Source organism: Mirounga angustirostris, unplaced genomic scaffold, assembly GCF_029215605.1.
Source record: "Mirounga angustirostris isolate CCGP_5_RB_7025 unplaced genomic scaffold, mMirAng1.0.hap1 SCAF_8, whole genome shotgun sequence".
In the NCBI taxonomy this organism is placed as follows: domain Eukaryota; kingdom Metazoa; phylum Chordata; class Mammalia; order Carnivora; family Phocidae; genus Mirounga; species Mirounga angustirostris.
Window position 1 is genome coordinate 112,989,400 of NW_026991716.1, and position 25,029 is coordinate 113,014,428.

A 25,029-nucleotide genomic window follows, 5' to 3' on the forward strand; every position below is an offset into this window, starting at 1 on the left:
CCTTTTCATTCATAGAAGATATTTAAAACTTCCATGGGGCGCCTGGGTGGTGCAGTCAGCCAGGCCACTGACTCTTGGTTTCAGCTCAGGGTCAAGAGATTGAGCCCCACATTGGGCTCCGTGCTCAGCATGGAGTCTGCTTGAGATTCTCTCTCTGCCCCTCCTGCTCATGCTCTGTCTCTCTTTCTAAGAAATAAATAAATCTTTAAAAAAAGAAGAAGAAGAAGACATTTAAAACTTCCAGGTTGTGTTTTAGAATCTTCTTCATATAGGCCGATTGTCAAAACAGACTTGAGTGAATATTTATGAAGCATGGATATTCATCTCAAGGGGAAAAAATTTCAAAGCAAAAGATGTGTTCAATTTTTTTTTTCTTTTTCAAAATGCAAATTTATCTTTTCCTGGCTTTTTTGTTCATGATTTTTTTTAAAGCCAATAAAGCTCAAGTTCGCAGGTAAAAGTAAGTAGTATGTTCAGGATGATCATATTTCCACCTCAAGGTTTGGGAGCACAAGGAAATCAAAACCCATTAAAACTAAGACCAGGGGGAGGATAAGCTTGATACCTAAACACATGGTGGAACAAGAGACTAGCTCTCTGGCGGGAGTTTCAACTTCCCCACCACTCCCTCTGGTGCTAGGTACGTCTTAATATAGTTAACTGCCTGCCTGCGTATGCTTTATATTACTCAAAATTGGCAGCCTGGAAAAGCTGCCAGAGTACAGGAAGAAATATGTCTTGCTTCATTATATCTATCCATTTCCTCTTGAGTCTCTGATCTCAGCGGACTTTCAGCTAACGCAGGAAGACAAAGCTGAAGAAAGAACCGGCCTTTATCTTCTCAATAAGTAACTGACAAGCAAACACAGATGCAATTAACGAGTAACTTTTCATGATTTAGACTTCAATATTTTCAGATGCTTAACTTAAAATAAGCCGTTTAAATTCAACCCTCCAGCTTTGAAACTTGTTGTCAGTTTAAGGGTGCCTTTTACATTATTTTACTTTGGTGTTTCGGGTTCTTGATGGAAGAGACCTCCTTCCAGAGTCGCCGCCTCATTTCTTGGATTCAGTATGAGCTCTGGCCTGAATACTCAGGCTCCTCTTTTCCCTCACTCCTGAGACTGGTAGTGTCCTTGCCGCAAGGCAACTTTTCACCTTCTCGCTGATCATCAGTCTCGATTACAGAGTTCAACTCTGTGGATTACAAAAGAGTCAGGTAGTTGATATTCGTATGGACACTCAATCCTTCAGCAGCCCAGACCCATGAGATGATTTCCCTGACACTGCTGTGAATCGAGGAATAAACACGGCCTCTGTAATGAGGGGGCAACTCTATTTCCTCTCTGATGTGCATCTGTGATAAAAACCAGAGGCGCCTGGGTGGCTTAGTTGGTTGAGCACCTGACTCTTGATTTTGGCTCAGGACATGATCTCAGGGTGGTGGGGTCAAGCCTGTTCGGGGCTCCGCACTGGGGGTGTGGAGCCAACTTAACCTTCTCTCTCTCCCTCGCCCTCTGACCTTCCCCCACTCTCTCTCTCTCAAACAAACAAACAAAAAGCCCAGAAGCAGAACAACTAACTATAAAGAGCCCGCAAAAAGCCCCTATGCAAATGCAACAGGGCACTAATAAAATTAAGAGCTACCATCTCTTTAGCCAGGCATTGCTCCAACACCTTTGATGGACTGAAGCCCTGTAATCCACACAACAGCCCTATAACAGAGGACCCATTCCTATCTCCATTCCATATAGGAGGAGACCAAGACACTGGACAGTTTGGTAATCTCTCCAAGTTCACACAGCTGATAAGACAGCATTAAGGGTCTGGATTCCAAGCCAGGTCTGGCCCCAGACCCCACGCTCTGAACCACTGTGTACACTACCTTTCTACGAGTGGCTTTGTACAGACATATATTTTTTAAATGAAAGTCATATATTGTCAACAGTTCCCAAACCCCAAAGGAGGGCACATGCCTGCTTTAGTGATTTTTCTTAATTTCTGGATTTGCTTGAAAAAAAATTAGGTTACTTATATTTTTTAAAACTATAAAAACCAAGTTGTTCAGTTATATGATTAATGAATCACCTTAACTTAAAAAGAATTAAGCTGGAGTGGTGGGGGGTGGGAGGGATGGGGTGGCTGGGTGATAGACACTGGGGAGATTATGTGCTCTGGTAAGCGCTGTGAATTGTGCAAGACTGTCGAATCTCAGATCTGTACCTCTGAAACAAATAATGCAATATATGTTAAGAAAAAAAAAAAAGAAGATAGCGGGAGGGGAAGAATGAAGGGGGGGAAATCGGAGGGTAGACGAACCATGAGAGATGATGGACTCTGAGAAACAAACTGAGGGTTCTAGAGGGGAGGGGGTGGGAGGATGGGTTAGCCTGGTGATGGGTATTGAGGAGGGCACATTCTGCATGGAGCACTGGGTGTTACGCACAAACAATGAATCATGGAACACTATATCTAAAACTAATGATGTAATGTATGGGGATTAACATAACAATAAAAAAATTAAAAAAAAAAGAATTAAGTCATATGAAAAGCTAGACTGTTTCGTTGCCAGAGTCACAATGAAGGCATAAATTTATGAATTAAAATGTATGTCAGCAACATAGTCCTAAATTTTATTCAGGGATGACTTTCTTCCCTTTTTTGAAAAAACAAAAACAGTCAAGCATGCTCTCAGCGGGCAGGTCTAAGTTTAAAATACCTCAATGCATTTGTACCCTTTCCATGATAGTCCATGTTTGCCTCTTGGTTGTCCATCATTTACTTTGCTTCTGGTTGGGTCACTTAATGGCTCTGATCCTTAGCACCTGCAGGGTTATGGAATGGCTTCGAGATAAACGGTGTGAAGGGCTTCGGCGATACCTGCCTATGATAAATCACAGTTATTATCACTGTTGCCATTTCCATTATTAATAATGCTTCTCTCTAGAGGTTGTGCTGGCTTTGTCTGCTCAGTCTGTCTCCCTCCTTACTTCTCCTGGTATTTGTGCCTCCCACTCCCTTCCTCTGAGGGATTCTTCCTAGTTTTGTGGCTGTCCGTCACAGTGCCCACCCATGCTGGCTATAAGGGTGGGTGAGGACTCACGGTGGTCCCGTTAGACACTTACCTGGAATTCCCAGATTGGAGGTGAAGCAAAGTTCTTCTTTTACTTTGAATTAAAAGCTCGAAAAATGTAACCCCAGAGCCGTCTAATGTCACATTTGGGCGGCACACCCGTAGAGGAGCCAGAGGGAATCTGAAGCCAAATCATGGGTGGCTAAGCTAAGGAAAAATATACCTGAGTACAGCTTGGCCCTTATCCTTCCAGGTATAGTAATTACTAATGTCCCATTTATATTCAGCTTTCAGAAATTTGTAATTGACAAACTTCTGACCGAATAGGTTATTCATTCATTCATTTATTCTTTCATGCATTTATTCATCAGATGTTTATTAGATGTCTACCACATGTTGGATTTAAGTGGAAATTTATATATCTGGTTCTTGATATATATATTTGGTTCTTGATATTTATAAGAAACTGAGTAGCTGGACAGGTTTCAGAGGAAAATTATAATTCTGGGTCTGTTTGAATTTTTGGAAGGTCTTAGGCATGAGGGATGGTTTATGGCTTTCTGAAGCAGGGCTGGGGGCCTTGGCTCAAAGTAGGACACTGACAGCCAGACTACCATATCCCTCATTCTGTAAAAATCTGAGTCCAAATGTAATTTTTATTATTTTTGAGAAAACAGAAAGTCCAGAAAAGTACAAATAAGAGAATAAAAATCACCCATAGACCAAATACCAGGAAGTAACCTCTGTGAAAATATCAGTATATCTATTTCCAGTAAGACCTTATTTTGTGAGTAAATTCATGGGTTTGTATATTGGAATTATTTTGATCCTTCAAAAATATTCTATTTTTTGGTCCTCTTCTGTCACAACTAAATTAGATGGCTGTTTAGGATACAATAAAAGATCTTCAACTGGATAATCAGAGCAGCATTTAGCTGTGACTTCTCATCAGGGGCATAAGTTCTGCCTAAGTGACAAATGTCCACGGCCAACAGGTCATGTTCAGCAGGAGATAATCAGAAACTCTGCTTGTAGCTGCCGCTTGAGCAGCTAAGCATGAACTAGATGACACATGTGAGAAACTGGCCGTCCTATTAGACCAAAGAAGAGGCAGTGGAAACCTAAAACAGCTAAGTTTTGAGGCTCAATTAAACTCCACCCTCTTCTTCCCACATTCAAAGAACATCCACTGATCCACTAGTTTCTTCATAAATGAGTTCCATCAGGAAGTGATCCATTACATCCCTCGTAGAATTTAAGGTCACCCAGTCCTGTCTTGATGTTTTGCTAAACTCCATGACTCAGAGGTGCCATGTCCAGAAGGATATAGGATTCTATCCCTGTAGGTAGTTTAGGAACTATTCTTGTGATCATATTTATAATATTCATTTCCTTCAAGAAATTATGGCTAAAATTCTGCCTGAATTATCACAAATCCTGAAGTGATGATATCTTAATTATTAGTTCTGAACCTCTTAGTTCTTATTTTTCACACTAATGAAATCTGTCATAAAGTGGCTCTGGTAATGGTGAAATATCTTATTTCAGACTAACTGTCCTACCAACTACAATTATATATTCTAGACAAAATGTAAAGATTGCCTGTTCAAAGTCACTGGAGAAAGTCCAAAAGGAGGCAGAATCGAGAAGTTATTCAGCACTTAAAAGAAGCAATGATAATGGGTAAGACCCTCATTATTCAGTTTTTCCCTGGATGGGGTGGGGGGCACACTCCAATCCAGGGCATGGAGAATGGTCTCCAATAGAAAGCCCTGATCTTAGTAGCCTGAGTATTTGTGGACTACCACAGTAGCTGGACATTGAGAGAACTAATCTCAAAAAGGAGGGAATCAGAGTAATAGGAGCCTCCAAATCTGTGTATTAACTTCCCTCAAAATCTTAGTTAACCTCTGAACTGTATTTGTGCAGGATAAGAGTCTAAGAAACTCAGAAGGAGAGTGATAGCTGGAAAAGTTGAAACACCTGTGCATTGGTTTCAGTGGCCACTCACCATAGGGAACACAGAGTTTAGACTTCATGACCCACCCAATTAGAGGCATTGGGTAAATGTCCCAGGCTTCCATTAAAACTCCACAAGGGACATGCATTAGGACTTACTCTCAACCTTGAAAATATGCTAAATGAAAGAAGCCAGATGCAAAGAACTATATACCGTACGATTTATTTATTGCATGGTTAGAGAAAATAAATTTATAGAAACAGAAAGCAGATCAGTGGTTGCCTAGGGCTGAGGGTAGGGGTGGGGATTAACTGTAAACAGGCACAAGGCAGCTTTTTGAAGTGATGGAAATGTTCTAAAACTGGATTGTGGATAAATAAAATGTCATATATATGAATTATTCATACATATATGGATAAACAAAATGTCATATATATATGTATATATGTATAGAAATTATTCGCCTTTAAAAGGAAGGAAATTCTGACATGTGCTACAACATAGATGAACCTTGAGGACATTTTGCTAAGTGAAATAAACGAGTCACAAAAGGACAAATATTGTATGATTCCATTTATATGAGGTATCTAGAGCATCAAATACACAGAGACAAAAAGTAAAATGATGGTTTTCTGGGCCTGGGAGGAGAGAGGAATGGGGAATTATGGTTTGGCAGGTATAGAATTTCAGTTTTGCAAAATATAAAGGAGTTCTGGAGATGGATGGTGGAAATAATTGCCCAAAAATGTGAATGTACTTAATGCCACTGAACTGTACATGGTAACATAATTTACTATGAAAAATCATTGAATTATGCACTTAACAATAGATGGGTTTTATGGTATGGAAATTATACTTCAATTAAGCTATTAAATAGACCCTGAAGAAAAAAGTCTTTATCCTCAGACTAAGAGATTTTCCTTGGGACTAATGACAAAACTAAAATAAACCTACTCTAAGAAAGGCTAAAACCAAGATTTCCCAGCTCAAGGGGATCTTTAGGGTTAGGATTAGGGTTAGGGTTAGAACAAAATCACACACTCTTCAGAGAAAGATAACAGAATTCAGGTTGTCTATAATGCACTACCACAATACCAACTATGCAATTAAAAATCACTAAATGTAGCTCATAATCAAGAGAAAAATTAGCCAATAGAAACAGGCTAATAGATGGTGTAGATGTTGGAATTAGCAGAAAGAGATTTTGAAATAACTGAAATGTTTAAAGCACCTATAGGAAAAGATTAGTAGGAGAGGTGAGGAGATAGGGAATTTTAGGAGATATACGGAATTTGTAGAAAACCTGAGAAAGAAAAGAACTAAATGGAAATATTGGAACTAAAAAATGCAATATTTGGAATAAAACATTCATTGGATGGCATTAAAAGATGTTTGGCCATAACAGGAAAAAGGATTAGTGAATTTGAAGATTGGTCAATAGAAGTCATCCGAACTGAGAAAAGACTTTTTAAAAATAAACAGAACCTGAATTGCCTGTCAAATAATATCAAGCAGTCTAATACACATGCAATAGGAGTCCCAGAAGGAAAGGAGAGAAAGAGTCAGGCAGAAAATTATACTTGAAGAAATAAGGACAAAAAATTTTCTAAATTTGGGGCACCTGGGAGGCTCAGTCGGTTAAGCATCTGCCTTCAGCTCAGGTCATGATCCTGGGGTCCTGGGATCAAGCCCCACATCAGGCTCTCTGCTCGGTGGGAAGCCTGCTTCTCCCTCTCCCACTCCCCCTGCTTGTGTCTCTGCTCGTGTTCCTGCTCTCGCTATCTCTCTCTCTGTCAAATAAATAAATAAAATCTTTTTAAAAACATTTCTAAATTTGATCTAAATCAGCAACCTACCAATCCAGGATACTCAGTGAAACCCAAGCAGGATAAAACAAATAAAATCACACCTGACAACATCATAAGGAAGCTTCTAAAAACGAAAGATGTAAAGAAAATTTTAAAAGCAACCACAGTTTAAAAAGATTCATCCCATAAAGGTAACAATAATAATTAGGGTTTACTTCTCATTAGAAAAAGTAGAATCCAGAAGACAATGGAACCACATCTTTAAAATGCTAAAAGGAAAAAAAAACAACAACAAAAAAACCCCTCTCAATCAAGCATTCCATATCTGGTAAAAACATCTTCTGAAGTGCAGGTGAAATAACCTACCTTCAAATAAAAAGCTGATAGAACGTGTTGTCAGCAGACCTCTGCTACAGGAAATGACAATGACAATTCCTCCAGCTGAAGGAAAATGGTACTAGATACAATTTGGATCTATCATTAGGAAGGAAGAGCACTGGCAATGGTAAATATCTTTAAAAAAGAGTAAACTTTTTTTAATTTCTTTTCTTACATTCTTTAAATGTCAATTCACGGTTTAAAGCAAAAGTGACAACAATGTATCGTGATTTATTTCATATCGAGAGGTTGAAAATATGAAAATAGTACAAAAGGTGAAAAAAGGTGTTAATGCAATTACACTATTGGGAGATTGTTGCACCATATGAAAAGTGGTATGTTTGTTCAAATTACAATGTGATAGTTAAGGATGCACACTATTATCCCCAAAGGATGCACAGTATGGATTAGTTACTACTCCAATTTAATAATATTTCCACTAAAACTAAGAACCATCATGTGAAGATTACTTTAAAAGTTACTTTTAAAACTCACTGGAAAACATTATAAAGTTATAATAGGATGCAAACATTTCCAATAGAAAAAGAAGATTTTTCTCTGAGTATTCAGATATTTTCTAAGTCATTCTCTCTCACAGACTCAGAGAAGGTTCAGAATAAATCAAGGTGATGTATTTGATGGAAAGATTTAGACAAAAATACCACAATCTTTCAAATTTTATTATAATTTTTTCCTCATCCCAAGCCTTATAATGCAGAATAAATTTAAAATATCACTATTTTAAAATTCAGTATGCAGGTTTGGACTAGAGAGCAATACTCTCCACAGAGAAACTACCCTGAGAAACTGGTCATATTTTGTGGCTTTATAATAATAAAAATAGTAAATAATTATTGAATGTCCATCATAGGTGCCAAGGATAAGAGTTAAGTACAGAGTTGATGACCTCCCTTACCTTCAAGGAACTCTTCATCTAAAATAACACATAAATAATACAAATATAATACATAAAATACACAAATGACTAACATTCAAGACAGAATGCAAAAAAAAAAAAAATCCAATGAGAAAATTATCAAGTTTAATGGAGATGAGATCATCTCTAGTTGCAGAGATAAGGAAAATCTTCAGAGCATTTGCAATGGACCTTGAAGGACAAGTAGAATCTTCTTGGTGAAGAGTGTGGAGCTAAAACAATATGCACAGAGGCACAAAAGTGGGAAACTATGAAGTGCGTGAGTGGACGATCCAGTTACTCAGTTCATCTCTGTTACGAGGGACTAATGGAGGAGTCGTCAGAAATAACTTGCACAAGCAAATTGGGGCATCCTCTGAAGGGAGATGCAGGTCACCCCTAGAATTTAGAGCTTTGTTCTCTGTGTTATAGGAAGTTATTTCCACATGCCAAGGGGCTGGCATAATCAAACTACATTCTTGGGGAAGATAAATATGGCTGAGGAGCTACAGAGAAGAGAGACTGCAGAGTCCCATAAATATGTCCTGCTTCCCTGAAGGATCACAGCATGCCAGGGGCTCAACTCGGATGACATAGAGACAGAAGCCAGAGCTAATGTCGAGGAAGATGCTGCCACGGGACTCCCAAATCACCTAATGTCACACACGGAATGCCTCCAGAGTCCTAGCTCCACGTGGTGCACAGTGCAGCATATAAAGCTGAGTGGCATCTGACTATCAAAGAACAAATTAAAACACATTCACAGATCACCACAACACAAGCTAGAACAAAACAGAGGCTATATAGAAGTTTTTCCATCCTTCAGGACATGAGCAACCGCGGCTGAACTGGGCAGACAGGAAGCAGCTGGAACTTGAAAGTAGACATGTCTACTAGGATAGAGTCACACTGAAAGGATGGATTCAGCTTCAGGTGGAAGGGGAATTCTAGCTGGGCAAGCAGAACGTGGAGGCTGGAAAGCACAGCCATCAGTGATAGGAAGAAATCCAGATAGGCCATCTCACCACAGGGGGGTCCAATACCCAGTAACACTGTGGCCTTCCCTTTGGACAGAGCAAAAATAGGGGAAGCCAGCACAGCGAATAATCACAGATGCACGTGAAGAGGCAGAGCCACGAGGGCACTAGCATCTCTGTTACCACTCACAAGAGTGAACCTGTTAGGCTTGGGGTCAGGGGCAAGACATCAAAATGGGGAGGGGGCAGCAGCTTGCTCTATGATGAGACTGTTGAGAGTGCCCACATTATAGACACTCTCATCTAGCAGAGTCTAGTCAGGTAAAGAACAAGTTCAGAGGCACAGAGAACAATCACCAAACCTGGGCCATAAATTTGAGAATAAGTGTTAGGATGCAAGCATAAAGCCAATTAACAGAATTGGGGTCCAGAGTCAGTATCAGTCTTAGATATTCAAAGCTGAAGGGACCAGTTAGAATTCTTTAAATCTCCCCTAATCCTGGTCAGGATCTGTCCTAGAGAATTGGACACAGTTCTCTAGAAGGCAAGTCATATGAGTAAGGAAAAGAGGAGGGTGGTCAAGGCTGGGAAGCCAGGCCTCCCCTGGCTGGAATGCGTCAGCCCAGTGGGGAAGCCATTGATTCTGACTGGGAGACTCCCAGCGAAGCATCATTGATGAGACAATATTGGAGCTGGCTCTTTTCTAACAGGTAAGATTTTCTCAAGATGGAGAAGAAATAGAAAGACTTGCCAGGCTGTGGGAACAACGCAAGCAAACAGGGTGGCCAGGATGTCAGTGATTTGCAGGGTAGTAGAGAGGGGTGATGTCAGGGAGATATGGGTAAATGAGGCCCCAAAACCAACCTAAGTAATTGAGACTTCATTCTATAGGTAACCGGTGGACATTAGAGATTTTGAGGTAAGAAGTGACGGCGTGCCATTCTGGACAATAAGCCTGACCATTGTATCTGAACTCTACCTCTCCAACTTCTCAATTTGTGTGTGGGGGGTTTAACCACAGGAATACTGACAATGCCCTCCCTGCTCCAATATTAGATCAAATGGGATCATGGGCCCTTGTGGCTCAGTTGGTGTCCCATGTCTGCCCTACCTGTCCAGTCTGATAAGGAGGCTCCGTTCTCACTTCTTGTGGTCTCTGCAGCCACCTTTCTCTTTCTCCTTTGTCTCAGGGTCTTGACCAGTACTTATCTTGGAGACGACTCTTCAGGCCTTATTCTGTGGGCTGGTATCCCCACATTGGTGCCTGCCCTCTATATAACCCTTGCTCCGCATATTTGTGTGCAATACTCTGGGCTCAGCCTTGCCCACACCTACCCACCTAAGAATTCCCTTTGAGATAGATAAATCTTGGGATCATGACTGTCCCAAGAGGTCACAGTGGGGATAGTAAGGTCATGCCAGATGCTGTTTATGTTGGCACATTGCCCCACGCAAGCTCTGACCTTGGCTTGATGTTCTCACTAGACAGAGGACTGTCACAGCACTCGTTCTCCAGAGGGCTTCATTTTTTAATTTAATTTAATTTATTTATTTGACAGAGAGAGAGAGAGCACAAGTAGGCAGAGCAGTAGGCAGACAGAGAGGGAGAAGCAGGCTCCCCACTGAGGAAGGAGCCTGACATGGGGCTCCATCCCAGGACCCTGGGACCATGACCTGAGCTGAAGGCAGATGCTTCACCGACTGAGCCACCCAGGCGCCCCAGAGGTGCTTCACTGTGTTGTACTGAGTGACATGAGGCCTCACCTGTGCAAGCTGGGAAATGTAAGAAGTTTAAAAAGAAGAAGGAGGAAGTAGGAACGAGGGAGAAAAGAAACAACAAATAAACACATATACAATAGGCACTATTTGTCTGTAGGCTTCTGACTGAGCACAGAAAGCAAGTCATTCAGCAAAAAGTAGAGTCATCCTTGTGAATATTGCATAGCTCCCTATTGCTTCCTTCTCAAAAATGCCTCAGGATAAAGCTAAAAAGTCTTTTTCATTTTCATTTCTCCTTAAAATCGGGAGGAAAGAGGAGAAACATTTCATGGATACAAAGATATCTGAAAGGAACCACAAAAATAAAAATTCGGAATCAACCTTTCTGGTCTAATTAATACATGTATTTGGGTAGAAGAACATTTATTTAATTCATAAGCATATCTATGGGTTCTTTAAAAATTCAAAGCAGTAGTTATCAGGGGTATGTTTGGGATAAGAAGTATACTATGAAATTCCCTATTTCATGAGCCTAGTAGTCTGAATTGAAGTATCAGGCTTGAGATTATAGATCACCATGTTTTGATCCAGTCATACACCTTGCTGCTAGAACTCAAGGTGAGTAATACTTGGCTGCTTCTTTTTCAAATACCTCTGGGAAAGAATTTTGTCAACAGTGTGATAACATAGAAGTGTGGTGTTCTGCACTTCTGATTCTCTGATGAGTGAGATTTTACACAGAAAAAGTGAAATTTGGTAACATGAACAAATCCCAAGAATATAAATTAGTATTCATCTGAATTCAGATAACTTGAAGACCTCTTTGCAGAAAATAAAGTTTTCAACTTTGACAGAGAGCTACTTTCAACTACAATATTTTTTGTAGGCTGAAGAACTAAAATTATCATTTGGATTTATAGAACGGCATTTCTGGGTAAAGCAGCAGAACCTAAATCTGGCTATCTTAAGCAAAAAGACAATTTAATGGGAAGAGTGAGGGCTCCAGCAAGGCTGGAGAATTGGGTCTGGAAAACAAGGAACACAGGGCCCCTGTGAGGCATCAGGAATCCCAGTCCAGGTTGTGGAGCCCCATCCTCCCAGCCTCAGGCCACCACCACTGCTACTCAGACGAATGATCTGATTCCATCTCCAGATTCTTGGAGCATTTTCTCAAGGTTGAAAGTTCCAGAAGGAGTGCCTACCTGGTCAAGCCAGTCCCATGCAGTAGTAAGATGCAGGGACAGGCAAGGACCTGATTCCTTTAGCTTCCAAAAGGGAAGGTAGTCTCCAGCTAGACTACATATGATGGGAATCTTCCCAAAATGGAGAGTAGGGTGCAAACAGGAAGGAGTATTAAAGATTGAACAGTGAAAAAATCACAAGTGTTCATTACAGTTTCCCCGTTTGGGTCCACAGATTTTTTCCTGACTAACACAAATGTAATAGAACTGAGAACATCCTCACTACTTCCCAAAGGGAAATGTCTAAATTAAGTAGTTACTGCTTCCCAGCTCTTAATCCAGGATCTCCAGATGATGTATGTTTCCCACATTTGCAACATGTGACTTAAAAAAAAAGAATTCATCCTAGAAAGTAGGTGAAAGAGAGAGGAGAAAGAAGAGTTATCAGTTAAGATAAGTATGTACACATGATAGAATAGAAAGTCAAATGTAATTGAGGTTCTCGTCCTAATTTCTGTAAATAATCACAAAGTTATTGCTGATATTCCACAGTCAATGTTATCAGAAGCAGCTACCCATCGATTTTTGGCTTTCCTTGTCTTTGGCACTTTCCATGTTCCCTTTGCTTCAGTCAGCATAGGTGGTTGCAGTTCTTGGCTTTCTTGAGTTACCCACAACTTATTACCTGAGGAGCTAAGCCCCTGGAGGTACTGTATATAGGAGGTTGCATTAGGAGGAGGCTCCTAGAGACGATATGGGTTTGATTCATGCTCTTCCCTGGCACTATTAAGAATAGAACTGTATTTTTCTTTGATAGCCAAGGCCTCTTTCTCAATTCTACAACACAGTAATCCCTTTTGATCCTGATAGTCTTAGGGCCTGATGGACATGGACAGTCCTAGGGCATGGAAAGTCCTAGGGCACAGGACAGTGTGGCACCCAATTCACTAACATCATTGTTGTATCCAAGTTGGAAGCATTCCTACCTTTAGGCTAAAGCAGTTGAATCAGCTAAACCCAGCATGCAGGGATAAGAAGTTAAAAAAAAAAATGCAAACAGATTATTAGGGGTAATTATCCTTCAGTTCACAGATCCTAGTATCGATAATCTATATCAAAAAAATCTCTTTGGGTCAGACCATTTATATTATGATGCTGACCCTACTGACCATTATGGAAATAATGCCCATTTTGTCTCTGATAGTTAAGTGGTCTCTGCCACCTCTGGATCCCCCAGTCGACCGTGAAATTAGGTAGCCCATTTCTACTGTGTGGTCTCCTACCAGAATCTCCAGTCTTCAGAAAAGAGCCCATTCCAGAAATGGTGTTTCCTTTACCAATGTATATCTGAAGACCTTGTTGAAGGTAGTAGATTCTTAAGACAATTTATGATGTATTTGGGTAAGATGCTCCCAAGGGATCACTCCATATTCCCCATGTATAAAATAACACATTCTTTTATTCTATGTCAAGACATGTTTTCATCAGGCCCAATATTTTGTGGGCTAGAGTTGAAACCAGGTTTGGGTTAATGAGCCAAACAAATTACTGGAACCACATATGTCTACTCAGGCTTGCTCTGAATGCAAAAATACCTGGTAAGTGCATCCATCTTTAAAAATTCAGTCAGATATATAATTATATTACCCCTGATTTGTCAAGCACCATCCCCCATCCCCCCCACCCCACTCTACAGATTATTTTCCCATAACATTAGCAAAGCCCTGGAATTCTTATGGTATATAAACCTTCTCATCAAAGGAGTGATTTTGTAATTTGCGCTCAAGTCATGTTGAGATTTAACTCCAATTATTTCTCTGCAAAGCGAAGTGTTAAGGCAGGTAGGGAATTTAGAGAATAGGTATCTTCCTTCAAGAACTCTTCCCTCAGACAAAAGAAGTCTTGAAACAAGAGAAGAACGATCTCATCACAGCAGGAAGTGGAAATTGTGCCCTTGGGAAACAGAAACTCCATATAGTAGAGGGTGAGGATTTGGGTTCTTCAGATGCGAGTCCTCTCAATGGACCCCACCCCACTGTCCAAGGGCTGCCTCTTCTTTGATGGATGACCACAGTTTCATGGAAATGACATACACAGCAGAACATTTATTGAATTGATGTCATTTGGCATCTTTCAGGATCAAAAATCTGCTTCTGAATTTTGGCTATTACAGCTTTATAGCTGCAAGATAATAAATTCTTTCATCGTGGTCATCCCTAAATTTCTTTCCATGGCTTAAACTGAGAATTTAGAGATTTGAGTTTATCACTCTCTGGCTTTAAGCCATCCAATGTTATCAGAAGCAACTACCCATCAATTTTTTCATATCTCTCATACCGTTTTTATGGTGGTGACAACATGGTCTGCCAGAACCTTCTCCTCAGTGGATCCTGGAGCACAGATGTCCACAGGCAATCATTTCATTCACTATCTTATCATTGCAAGCTATGGGCTACTGGATTACCATCCCAGAAAAATAATAGGACATTCAGTTCCTCTACACTATCTCAGATTGAGATTGTCTCCAATTCCCCACATTTCCTTAAAGGTCTATTACTTAAAACTCCACTTTCTGATACAAATTTCTGAATAGTCTGGTTAAGAGACTGGGTGGATTCAAATCCTGGCTCAAATTAGCCAATTTGAGCAAGCTCTCTGCATTCAACTGTCCTCCTTTGGAAACCAGGACAATAGCGCCTACCTCAATGGCCCTCATGAGGATGAGGAAGTTAAGACATATAAAGGCTAAGAACGGTGCTTGGCATTGTGAATGGGCTCAGTAATTGTTAGCTTATCTTTATAAAAATAATGGTGATTAATATTACTATTATATTTATTATCAGCCAAAATCCTTTTATAAATTTTATTTTATTGTTATGTTAATCACCATACATTACATCATTAGTTTTTTTTTTTAAAGATTTTATTTATTTATTTATTTGAGAGAGAGAGAATGAGAGAGAGGACATGAGAGGGGGGGAGGGTCAGAGGGAGAAGCAGACTCCCTGCCGAGCAGGGAGCCCGATGCGGGACTCGATCCAGGGACTCCAGGATCATGACCTGAGCCGAAGGCAGTCGCTTAACCAACTGAGCCACCCAGGCGCCCACATCATTAGTTTTTGATGGAGTGTTCCATGATTCATTGTTTGTGTATAACACCCAGTGCTCCATTCAATACATGCCCTCTTTAATACCCAAGCCAAAATTCTTGTATGTAAGTGAAAGAAACCAAATCTGGACATCTTGAGCAAAACAAGAGAAATTATTGGAATATCTGGCATCACAGAAAGGATGGGAAGTGGAGGACCAGCCCTGAGAAGCATGAAGAGACAGGAGAGGGCCTGAGGGCGAGGCCACCACAGTCAAAGGACAGACAGGGCAGCACATACCGCTACTGCTCCTGCAAAAGACAGACCCCAACCAGCTCTAGGTCCTTCTGTCAAGACTGAAGTTGCAAAGCACTCATTAAGCTAAACCTATGTCACATGCTTCTGGGAACTAACTGCCACCAAGACTACATAATGGGAGTTTCTGCAAATGGTAGTTGGGGTGCTATCAGGAAAGAGGAGTTAGATATTGAAAAGCCAAAGGATGACAAGTGTTGAAGTCATTAGGTAGCACTGGTGTCACACAGTGCAGATGACCAGCAATCCATGGGTATGACAACATGGGACCAACACGAAGTTTCCTCTGATGTGAGTCTGAAATGCACGTGTCAAAGAACGGAGGTTTTCAGCTTTCCTGAATATTTGAAGTATCAAGTCCTACCATCTACACCAGGAAATGTCCCCAAAGAGCTAGCTCCACTCCATCTGACATCTTCTCCTCCTCTCCAGACTCACTCCATTTTCCAGGTCAGGAGCCCAGCTTCTTCTCTCCAGCTCTAGGAGAGGGGGGACTTGCGAAACAGAAAGGTCAGTGATGGCTTCAGGGAGGGGGCAGCCTTAGCTCATCTTTGAAGGATGGGTCATTCTGCATGAGAAGGAAAAGATACGGCTGGTCTAGCCACTGAGATGAGGATGAGCAAAGCCAGGCCAGCAGGACTTGCCTTGTCTTTCTGGACGTTTTATCATGAGGATTCTGAGAGAGGAAGACTGAATAGAAGGCTAAGTCAAGCGTTTGTAGGCCCTTAGTTGCCAAGCTAAGATGCGAAATTTAACCTAAGCATAAACCTAAAAGAAAAAAAGGGGATCAGACTCACAGCCTTGGTGACCGCGATGTTTCCAAACGGAGGCTTAATCTGACATTCCTGCAGCATGGGTTAGAAAAGGAAGAGCCAGAGGCAAGGAAACAAGCTAGGGCTGCCAATAATCCCTCCCATCCCACTCCCTTCTTGGGTTTTGACAGGAAGTCGTTCTGGAAGAAACTTAGAGTGTTTGCAGCAAACGAAACTAGAGCTTTTATTATAAAGTCAAAGAGCAGCGAAAGCCCACAGGAAGTATTGGGTGTGATTTGGGTTAAAGAGCCAGCCTGACATATACGGGCAAGGCCCAATTTTGAGAATGCTAGTGGCAGCGGTGCAACAGGGTGAAAGTTCGTCTAATGAGAAGTTATCTATCTTGTGTTCAACTCTAGAATTACTGCTCCCCATTCCCACATGCCCACATTTCACAGTGGAGTCAGTCCTCTGAGTCCTTGACATGGAGAACATTACCAGCCCTTTGTGGAGCTGCAGAATGTAATCAAGAATTATCAGGAGAGGTACTCTGCCAGGAAGGCAACTCTTAAATCAACTGTAGTTTTCAGATCCCAGGTCTATCAGGCATTAAACAGGACCATCAGAAAGGGGAGGGAATAAATGGAAGAGGGGTGTGGCCCACTCATAGTGACCTTGTTGGTTTCCAGGGCAGGTGCCAGGACCCAGGCTTCCAGGATCCATACAATCATTCCCATTTTAGGGTCAGCCACTCCCAGTCAGCCAAAAATGAGTAGACTTGGGTTCTTGCCTAAGGGTGACCACACTGACCCCGTTTGCTCTTGGGGAGTTCCCAGGAGTCAGAATTTTCAATGTAAAACTGAGAGAATCCTGGGCAAACAAGGGCCAGTTGGTCACCCTCCTCTTAGGAGCCTGGTTACAGACAGAAGGGAGCTTCTATCAAAGCTGTGTGTTTTCACATGCAGTAAGGTGATGGCAGTCCCCTGGTGTACAACCAGGAACTATCCACCTCTTCCTGCACCGCATGAGCTCTGGAGGTTCTTACGCAATAGAGGGCAAGGACAGGAGCCTGACATTTGATTTACATTGGATTTTTTGCTAACCTTGGCAGGTGGAAACTTGCAGTCAAGTTAGAAAGACAAGAAAGATGACAGGGGCGCCTGGGTGGCTCAGTCGTTGGGCGTCTGTCTTGGGCTCAGGTCATGATCCCAGCGTCCTGGGATAGAGCCCCACGTTGGGCTCCCTGCTCCGCGGGAAGCCTGCTTCTCCCTCTCCCACTCCCCCTGCTTGTGTTCCCTCTCCCGCTGTGTCTCTGTCAAACAAATAAATAAAATCTTTAAAAAAAAAAAATGACCTTTTCTTGAATAGCTGATGGTTTGGAGCAGTTCCTGTCTCTTCAGATAATATTAACAACTATTTCCTGAGCATTTTGTATGTGTTAGGCACAATGCTAAGTATTTGTGCGCATTATGTCAATCAATTCTCACAATAGTCATATGGGCTGAGTACCATAAACATTCCAATGTACAGCTGGATCAACAGAGGCTCAGAAAGGCTAAGTAACTTGCTCAAGTCCACATGGCCAGATGTTAAGTGAGGGAGCCTGATGGATTTTCAAAGTCTAAACCCTTTGTTATTCACTAAACTCTACTGTCTTATTTATGGATGAAAGTCAGTGTTGACAGGTCTAAAATTTGTGGAAAATATACACAAGAGTTTTTTCTCCTCTATACCTAATAATATTCATAAACTACCATGTTCATTTTTTTTTTAATTTTTTTTTAAAGATTTTATTTATTTATTTGAGAGAGAGAATGAGATAGAGCATGAGAGGGGGGAGGGTCAGAGAGAGAAGCAGACTCCCTGCCGAGCAGGGAGCCCGATGCGGGACTCGATCCTGGGACTCCAGGATCATGACCTGAGCCAAAGGCAGTCGCTTAACCGACTGAGCCACCCAGGCGCCCTACCATGTTCATTATTATTTAATGATGATTTAATGATTGTTATTCTTACAGAATAATTCTTTACTTGATGGAGGGGAATTCACTTACTGGGGCTTCTTAACTGTGACATAAACTTTTTCCCCCTTCTTTCAAGATTTAATGTCAACACAGAGAAAGAATGACATTTCAGGGCAAGGTAAGGATAGTTTCAATTACATTTTAAAGTATCTTTTTTTTCAACTCTTGTATCTCCTTCCTAAGAGGACTGATGACTTCATCCAAAACCATAGCATCTAAATCTCTCCCCTCCTCTTTGCAATCACTCAGCTTCACAAAAAGAGCCATACTCGGAGAACGCTATATACCTTGCATTTTGTTTTGTTTTTGTTTTTGTTTTTTAAGATTTTATTTATTTATTTGACAGAGAGAGAGACAGCGAGAGAGGGAACACAAGCAGGGGGAATGGCAGAGGGAGAAGCAGGCTTCCCGCGGAGCAGGAAATCCCTCGCATTTTGTACACCAGCCCAGTTGCAATCTCTTTGAGGACAGAACCATTTCTCATTAGATCTTAACTCCCAACATGAGATTGGCTTATCAATTTTAAAGGCCATATACATTTTGTAGAAATAATCTTCTCTTGAATGGAGAACTTAGAATGGAAATCCTTGGAGGTCTACAGTGTTCTCAGCTTACTGGTGCTTTTTTAGAGAACACAGACCAAGTAAGAACTTCGCAAGTCACAGCCTCAATTTTGGCAGAGTAATGGTTCTAGAAGAGCAGCAAGTTTTAGTGTCATGGAGGGAGGTATTCAAAAGCAAATACATTAAGCTGCTATCCCAGAGTCTCCTTGACTTCCATCCTGTCACTGAGTCTTAGAAAGTGAACAAGCTTAGAAGTTTTTGAGCTCCAGAGGATGGGTCTCATCCAGAGCTCAGTGTTGGAAACTCTCCACACAAATGGGGCTAAAAAGTCATAGCCACAGGCCAAACAGCAGTGGCACATAAAGCAGATATAGCTGCCTGAATTACCATGACAAGGACTGGTTTATGAGGAGCCATGAAGATGCAGGACTCACATCTCCTTCCAAAGAATCTGCTGCGGGAGCGTGGTTGACTGACTGCCTCCAGCTGACACCCCTTTGGGCCCCCCACTGCCTTCCCACCCAGGCCACACTTCCCCCAGGATGGCCCAGCCAATGACTGAGTATGATAGGGGTGCTGGTGCCAACCCAATCCTGCACAACGTGGGACACTCCCAAAGGCCAGCCCTTGCTCAGGGACTCCCCATCAGCCTGACTCCAACTTTCTTAGACAAGCAGCCCGCCTTCCTGCCCCATCCTCCTTCCTCTCTCCTGTCACAAGTGTGACAGCAGAACTGACCAGAAGAAATATAAAGTGAATGAGCCCCATGCGTAATCTCAAATTTTCAAGGAATCACATTACAAAACGAAAAAGAAACAGATGGAATAAATTGCAATTATAAATATATATATATATAGAATGATATCTTTGGGGCACCTGGGTGGCTGAGTCAGTTAAGCATCTGCCTTCAGCTCAGGTCATGATCCCAGGGTCCTGGGATCAAGCCCCGCATCAGTCTCTCTGCTCAGTGGGGAGCCTGCTTCTCCCTCTCCCTCTGCCTGCCGCTCCCCCTGCTTATGTGCTCTCTCTCTCTCTATCAAATAAGTAAATAAAATCTTAAAATTTTTTTTAAAAGAATGATATCTTTTATTTATCCCAAAATATTATTTTAACATAGTGTCAAATTTTCAGAGTCATTAAGGAGGTACTTGACATTCTCATATGCGTGGCGGATTTTTTGTTTTTCTGTTTGGGTAGTAAGTTTTAGAACTCCAGGGAGTGTTTTATACATCTCAGTTCAACCTAGCCACATGGCGAATGTTCACTAGTCCCGTGTGGCTAGTGGCCATCTTGTCAGCCAGTGCAGCTCCCAAGGCTCTTCCTACCTTCCCCTGCTCCTTTATCTTTCACAGCCACTCTCCTCCAAAACCCCCCGTGTGAGCCACTGCTTCTCGGAGGACCTGAACTGACTGGGTCGGCCTCATTGTCTCTGGTCCATATACTGTCATCAGATGCAGATTCTTAAAAAACCACTGTCATTATATCACTCTCCTGCTCAAGATCCTTCAGTGGCCACCCTGTATTCCAGTGAAAAGTTCTCCCCTAGATTCCCAGCGGCCTCTACAGCATCATGACCTTCCGCACAATCTGTTGGGAGCACTCCCAGACCCGTCGCCCCTAGCCTGCAAGGTCTCTTTCACGCCTTTAATCGTGCATGTTGTTCCCATTTCCTAAAATGCTATTTCTTCTTAGTGAACTTATCTGAGGCTAATTTTTAAAGAATCAATACTGGTATTGCCTATCTATACATGTAATACTTAAAAATTATATCTGGGGGTGCCCAAGTGGTTCAGTTGGTTAAACGTCTGACTCTTGATCTGGGCTCAGATCATGATCTTGGGGTCCTGGGATCGAGCCCTGGGTCGGGCTCCATGTCCCTCTCCCTCTGCTCCTCTCCCCGGCTCTTGCACACTCTCTCTCCCTCTCTCAAATAAATAAATAAATAAATAAATAAATAAATAAATAAATAAATAAAACCTTTAAAATTTATATCTGGATACTGATGTGGGAAACAAACACAGAAGAAAAATTATTATATTTCCTTACTATCTACAGCACATTGACAAGTCCTTGAAATAGGCACAGTGACGTTCCTCGAGGGACTCAACTGCCTCGGTGTTAATTCTTCACTAAGGGCAAAAGGCAATCTTAGCCCAAACCCACGGTCCTGTAAGTCTACTTTAACATATAAAAATTCCTTTGGAAACTTCCCTTATCTCTACCTCCTAAGATACATGTTGGCAATCATCCCCCAAGCATATGACCCACCAATGTTCATCTGAAGGGTCTCATGACTAAGGTTTTATTAGACAGTAATAAATGACCTTTTCCCAAGAATAGCCAGCCCCCTCAAGGTCCTGGAAACCTTGCTTCCAAAATTCCTTAGAGACTTACGCTATCCCTAACCCCCTCCCAAGTTGAAAGTATATAATGGGCCACTCCTCATGACCCTTGAGCAGCTCTTTTTGCCCATGGGTCCTGTCCCCGTGCTTTAATAAAATCACCTTTTTGCACCAAAGATGTCTCAAGAATTCTTTCTTGGCTGTCGGCTTCAAGCCCTAACGTCTTTCCTACATCAGATACCACTGGCATTTTCATTTATGAAGTAATACATGTAATTTTCAGAAGACAAACTAATATTCATTTAGCCAGTGTGTACTTAGCCAGGATATATTTATCCAATAGACAATAAATACTGTGGCAACCCACAAAGAAGTAGAATCTGTAACTCCTGTTCTCAAGGTGTGATGGTTAATTTTATGTGTCAGCAGGTTGGCTTATGGTGCCCACGGATATGGGCACCATAGGCAACACCCATAGTATGCTAGTTTAGATGTTGCTCTGAAGGTGTTTTTTAGATGTGATTGACATTTACAATTAATTGACCTTACATAAAGCAGAATGTGAATGGGCCTCTTGCAATCTGCTGAAGGCTTCCAGAACAGATTGAACTTTCTGGAAGAAGGAAGTTCGCTTTCAGACTGCAGCACAGAAATTCCATCTGCGTTTCCAGGCTATTGGCTTACCCTTCAGATTTCAGACTCAAGACTACCCCAACTCTTACCTGAATTTCCAGCCTGCCCTTCAGATTTCGGACTTGCCAAACTCCACAGTTCCATGAGCCAACTCCTTAAAATAAATCTCTGTCCTGTTTGTATAGACATAAACCTATTAGTTCTGTCTCTCTGGAAAGCCCTAATACACAAGGGTTTTTCTTTCTGTTGTGGAGAGGAAAATTTGGAAAATTAAATGACAGCCCAAGACAACACTATGTTGCCAAAATAAATCATTAAATTGCAACTGTCAAATCTATGCTACAGACCTTCACATGCTCAGGTGTTCAGAAGAAAGATAAATCACAATGGATTAGTGATCTCAGTGAGAGCCCTATCACTCAAGCACTTTGGTATTTAAATTTGAAACTATTTAAAATGATAAAACTAATTTGTTAACATTCCAAACCCACCTTTTTTAAAAAGCACATCCCACATTTGGTCTGTCTGGCCTTTGATAAAGTATGTTTCTGCTGAGATAGAAGAGAATAGAAAGCATGACCTAGTTAAGCTCAGGCAAAACTAATCTTGCAAATTGATCAAAAAACTGCTTTGCAAAAATTCCCTTGTTGAAGTGTCTTGGGAATACCTTAGTAAGATTTTAAAAGATCCCAGTCTAAATCAGTACAGAAAACTGTGGTTTTCCAACATCATACACACACACAAAGACTGTGTCATTTGCTTCATTAGAGAGGCAATTTTATTTTAACATGACATTTTTTAGAAGGCTATGTTGTTTCATCCTCCCTGTGTCACCCTACTTTTCTGCCACACCTACACCCTCTCATGCAAATTTCTAAATTTGGCAAACTCTGCTTTTACATTGCAGCTGATATTGTTGAGTTGTGGTTGTTCAATCATAATCAACCAATAGAATACACAACGCAGAAGAAAAGATCAATAATAAAGCAAACATTTTTTAAATAAAAAGCCTCTTCTAAAGGACTGTTGTCCAAAATATACAAGGAACTCTTAAAACTCAACAATAAGAAAACTAACAACCCAATTTACAACTGGGCAAAAAGGCCTAACAGACACTTCACCAAAGACAATATATAGTAAATAAGCATATGAAACCACGTTCCACCTTGTATTTCATCAGGGAAATGCAAATTTAAAAACCAATGAGATACCAACCCACACCTATTAAAATGGCCAAGTCTGGAACAGGAAGTGCTGGTGAGGATGTGGAGCAACCGGAACTCTCATTCATTGCCTGTGGGAGTGCAAAATGGTGCAGCCACTTGGGAAGACATTTTGGCAGTTTCTTACAAAACTAACATACTCTTACCATTCAATCCAGTAATCATGTTTTTTGGTATTCACTCAAATTAATTGAAAACATGCCCACACAAAAACCTGCCTATGGATGTTTATAGCAGCTTGATTCATTATTGCCAAAAACTGGAAGCAACCAAGATGTCTTTCAGTAGATGAATGGAAAAATAAATGATGGTACATCCAGACAATGGAATACTATTCAGTGCTTTAAAAAAAAAAAAAAAGTTATCAAGCCTTGAAAGGACATGGAAGAAACTTAAATATATATTACTAAGTGAAAGAAGCCAATCTGAAAAGGCTACATACTGTATAATTACAACTAGATGACATCTGGAAAAAGCAAAACTGTGGAAGCAGTAAAAAGATTAGTGATTGCCAGGGGCTAGGGGTGAGGGAAGGAGGAAAATGCCATGATCTGAACTTAGGAATCATATTTTCAGGAATCATAGTTTTTGAAACTCTGCTAAAGGAAAATTTTCTCACTATGAATCTGAGTATAGAATATACCATTTAGAATTACAAGGTTCCAAATGTTCAAATATCTTCCTTCTCGGGTGTTAAGAAAGAATTTTAAACATTTATCAGCCTTTACTGTGTTACTTAATCAACCATTCCATCTTCTCTTTGCCATGTGTGTCTATCAAAACTCACTTCTCTTCACATCTCATGTAGTACTTGTTGGGAGAAGCAATCCGTTATTGGCCCTGAGCTCCCCCGTAATTCCTTGCTGGATGCCCCAAGAATGCAAGGTTCTGACCACTGTTTATCCAAGCCATTTTTTCAGGGTTGAGTTTTCAACTGTAAGAGAAGAAGTGACAACTACCCAAGACAAAGAGCAGGCTTGCTTCCACTTACTATGAAAGTGGCAGATTCCCCAAGTTCAATGTTCCTTTCCTATAATGCAACCCACTGCAGGGCCAAAGCTTCCATCTAGGTCCACTTGGGCCACCCCCTTGTGCAACTCTGGGGCACCAGTCTCTGGCTCCTGCTTTTGCTGTGAGCGATAAAGTTTTTTTTATCTCTAATCCAGGAGTCTCATATCTTCTACTCTGGCAGAATTTAGCCAGGAAACAGAAATAGGCAAGTAGGATAAGTAGGATAAAAACCTTAGACCATTCACAGTTCTTGACAGTATGATTCAAGAAATGCTAACAATTACACATGTCCCACCCTCCCAAAAAGTTGATCTCCACATTGGCTCAAACAGGTCTTAAGCTGTTGAATGGAGAAAAGTATTTAAAAAAGGATCAGAAAAGAACTGGGACAGTGTCTAGAAGGGGTAGCCAAAATTGGGCCCTGCCATGCAAGTTCTGAATAGAACGAAATGCTGAAGACCAACGCTGTAACTGTGTTTGAGGTCAGGCTGCCTACCTCCTTCAGAAAGAGTGCCAAAGTCTATGCTTTGTGCCTCTTACATTTCTTTTGTTAATTTATTCATTCAAGGAATATTTATGGAAGGGCCTGGACAAGACTAAAGAGAGAAATTTTTCAAAAGACATTTATAAGACCAGGTAGGTTGGTATTCTCGTTTTCATTCTGTAAGTTATTTCACATTCTAAATAAAATTATCTCTCTCTTCTTCTACATCTATTCATATGCTCAGAAAGCACCTTTTCAGGGGTCCCTGCACTCTACCCCAATTACCTCTTTATTCTTTATCTTGTCTACAATACTAGTGTTCTAAGTTTGTGAACCTTTTCCAGTGAGATGAAAATGCACTGTTCCATTGTCTGCCAGGTCAGGACTTCCCTTATCAGAGAGCTGCCCCCACTAAGGTGAGTCTCCTATATTCATGCAGTCACTCAGTCACTCAATAAATATTTATTGAGCACCTTCTGTGTACTAGGCACTGTTATAAGAGCTGGAAATCAGCAATGAACAAGATAGAAAATCGTCCATTCTAGTGGGAGATTGGAGAAAGACATTGGGAAGCAAGCAATAAT

General features: G+C 41.1%; 1 long non-coding RNA gene across 2 annotated transcripts; it reads right to left on the bottom strand.

Moving 5' to 3' along the window:
• Window positions 1–947: 947 nt before the first annotated feature.
• Window positions 948–16,304, bottom strand: LOC123837168 (uncharacterized). Of its 2 annotated transcripts, none has more exons than XR_006789157.2 (3): window positions 16,214–16,304; window positions 2,720–2,884; window positions 948–1,197 (listed from the first exon to the last, which is right to left on the bottom strand). It is a non-coding gene; the product is annotated as an uncharacterized LOC123837168 (long non-coding RNA). The 2 variants fall into 2 exon arrangements; XR_010413443.1 differs by lacking the exon at window positions 16,214–16,304 and adding an exon at window positions 3,126–3,319.
• Between the last annotated feature and the right edge of the window lie 8,725 nt (window positions 16,305–25,029).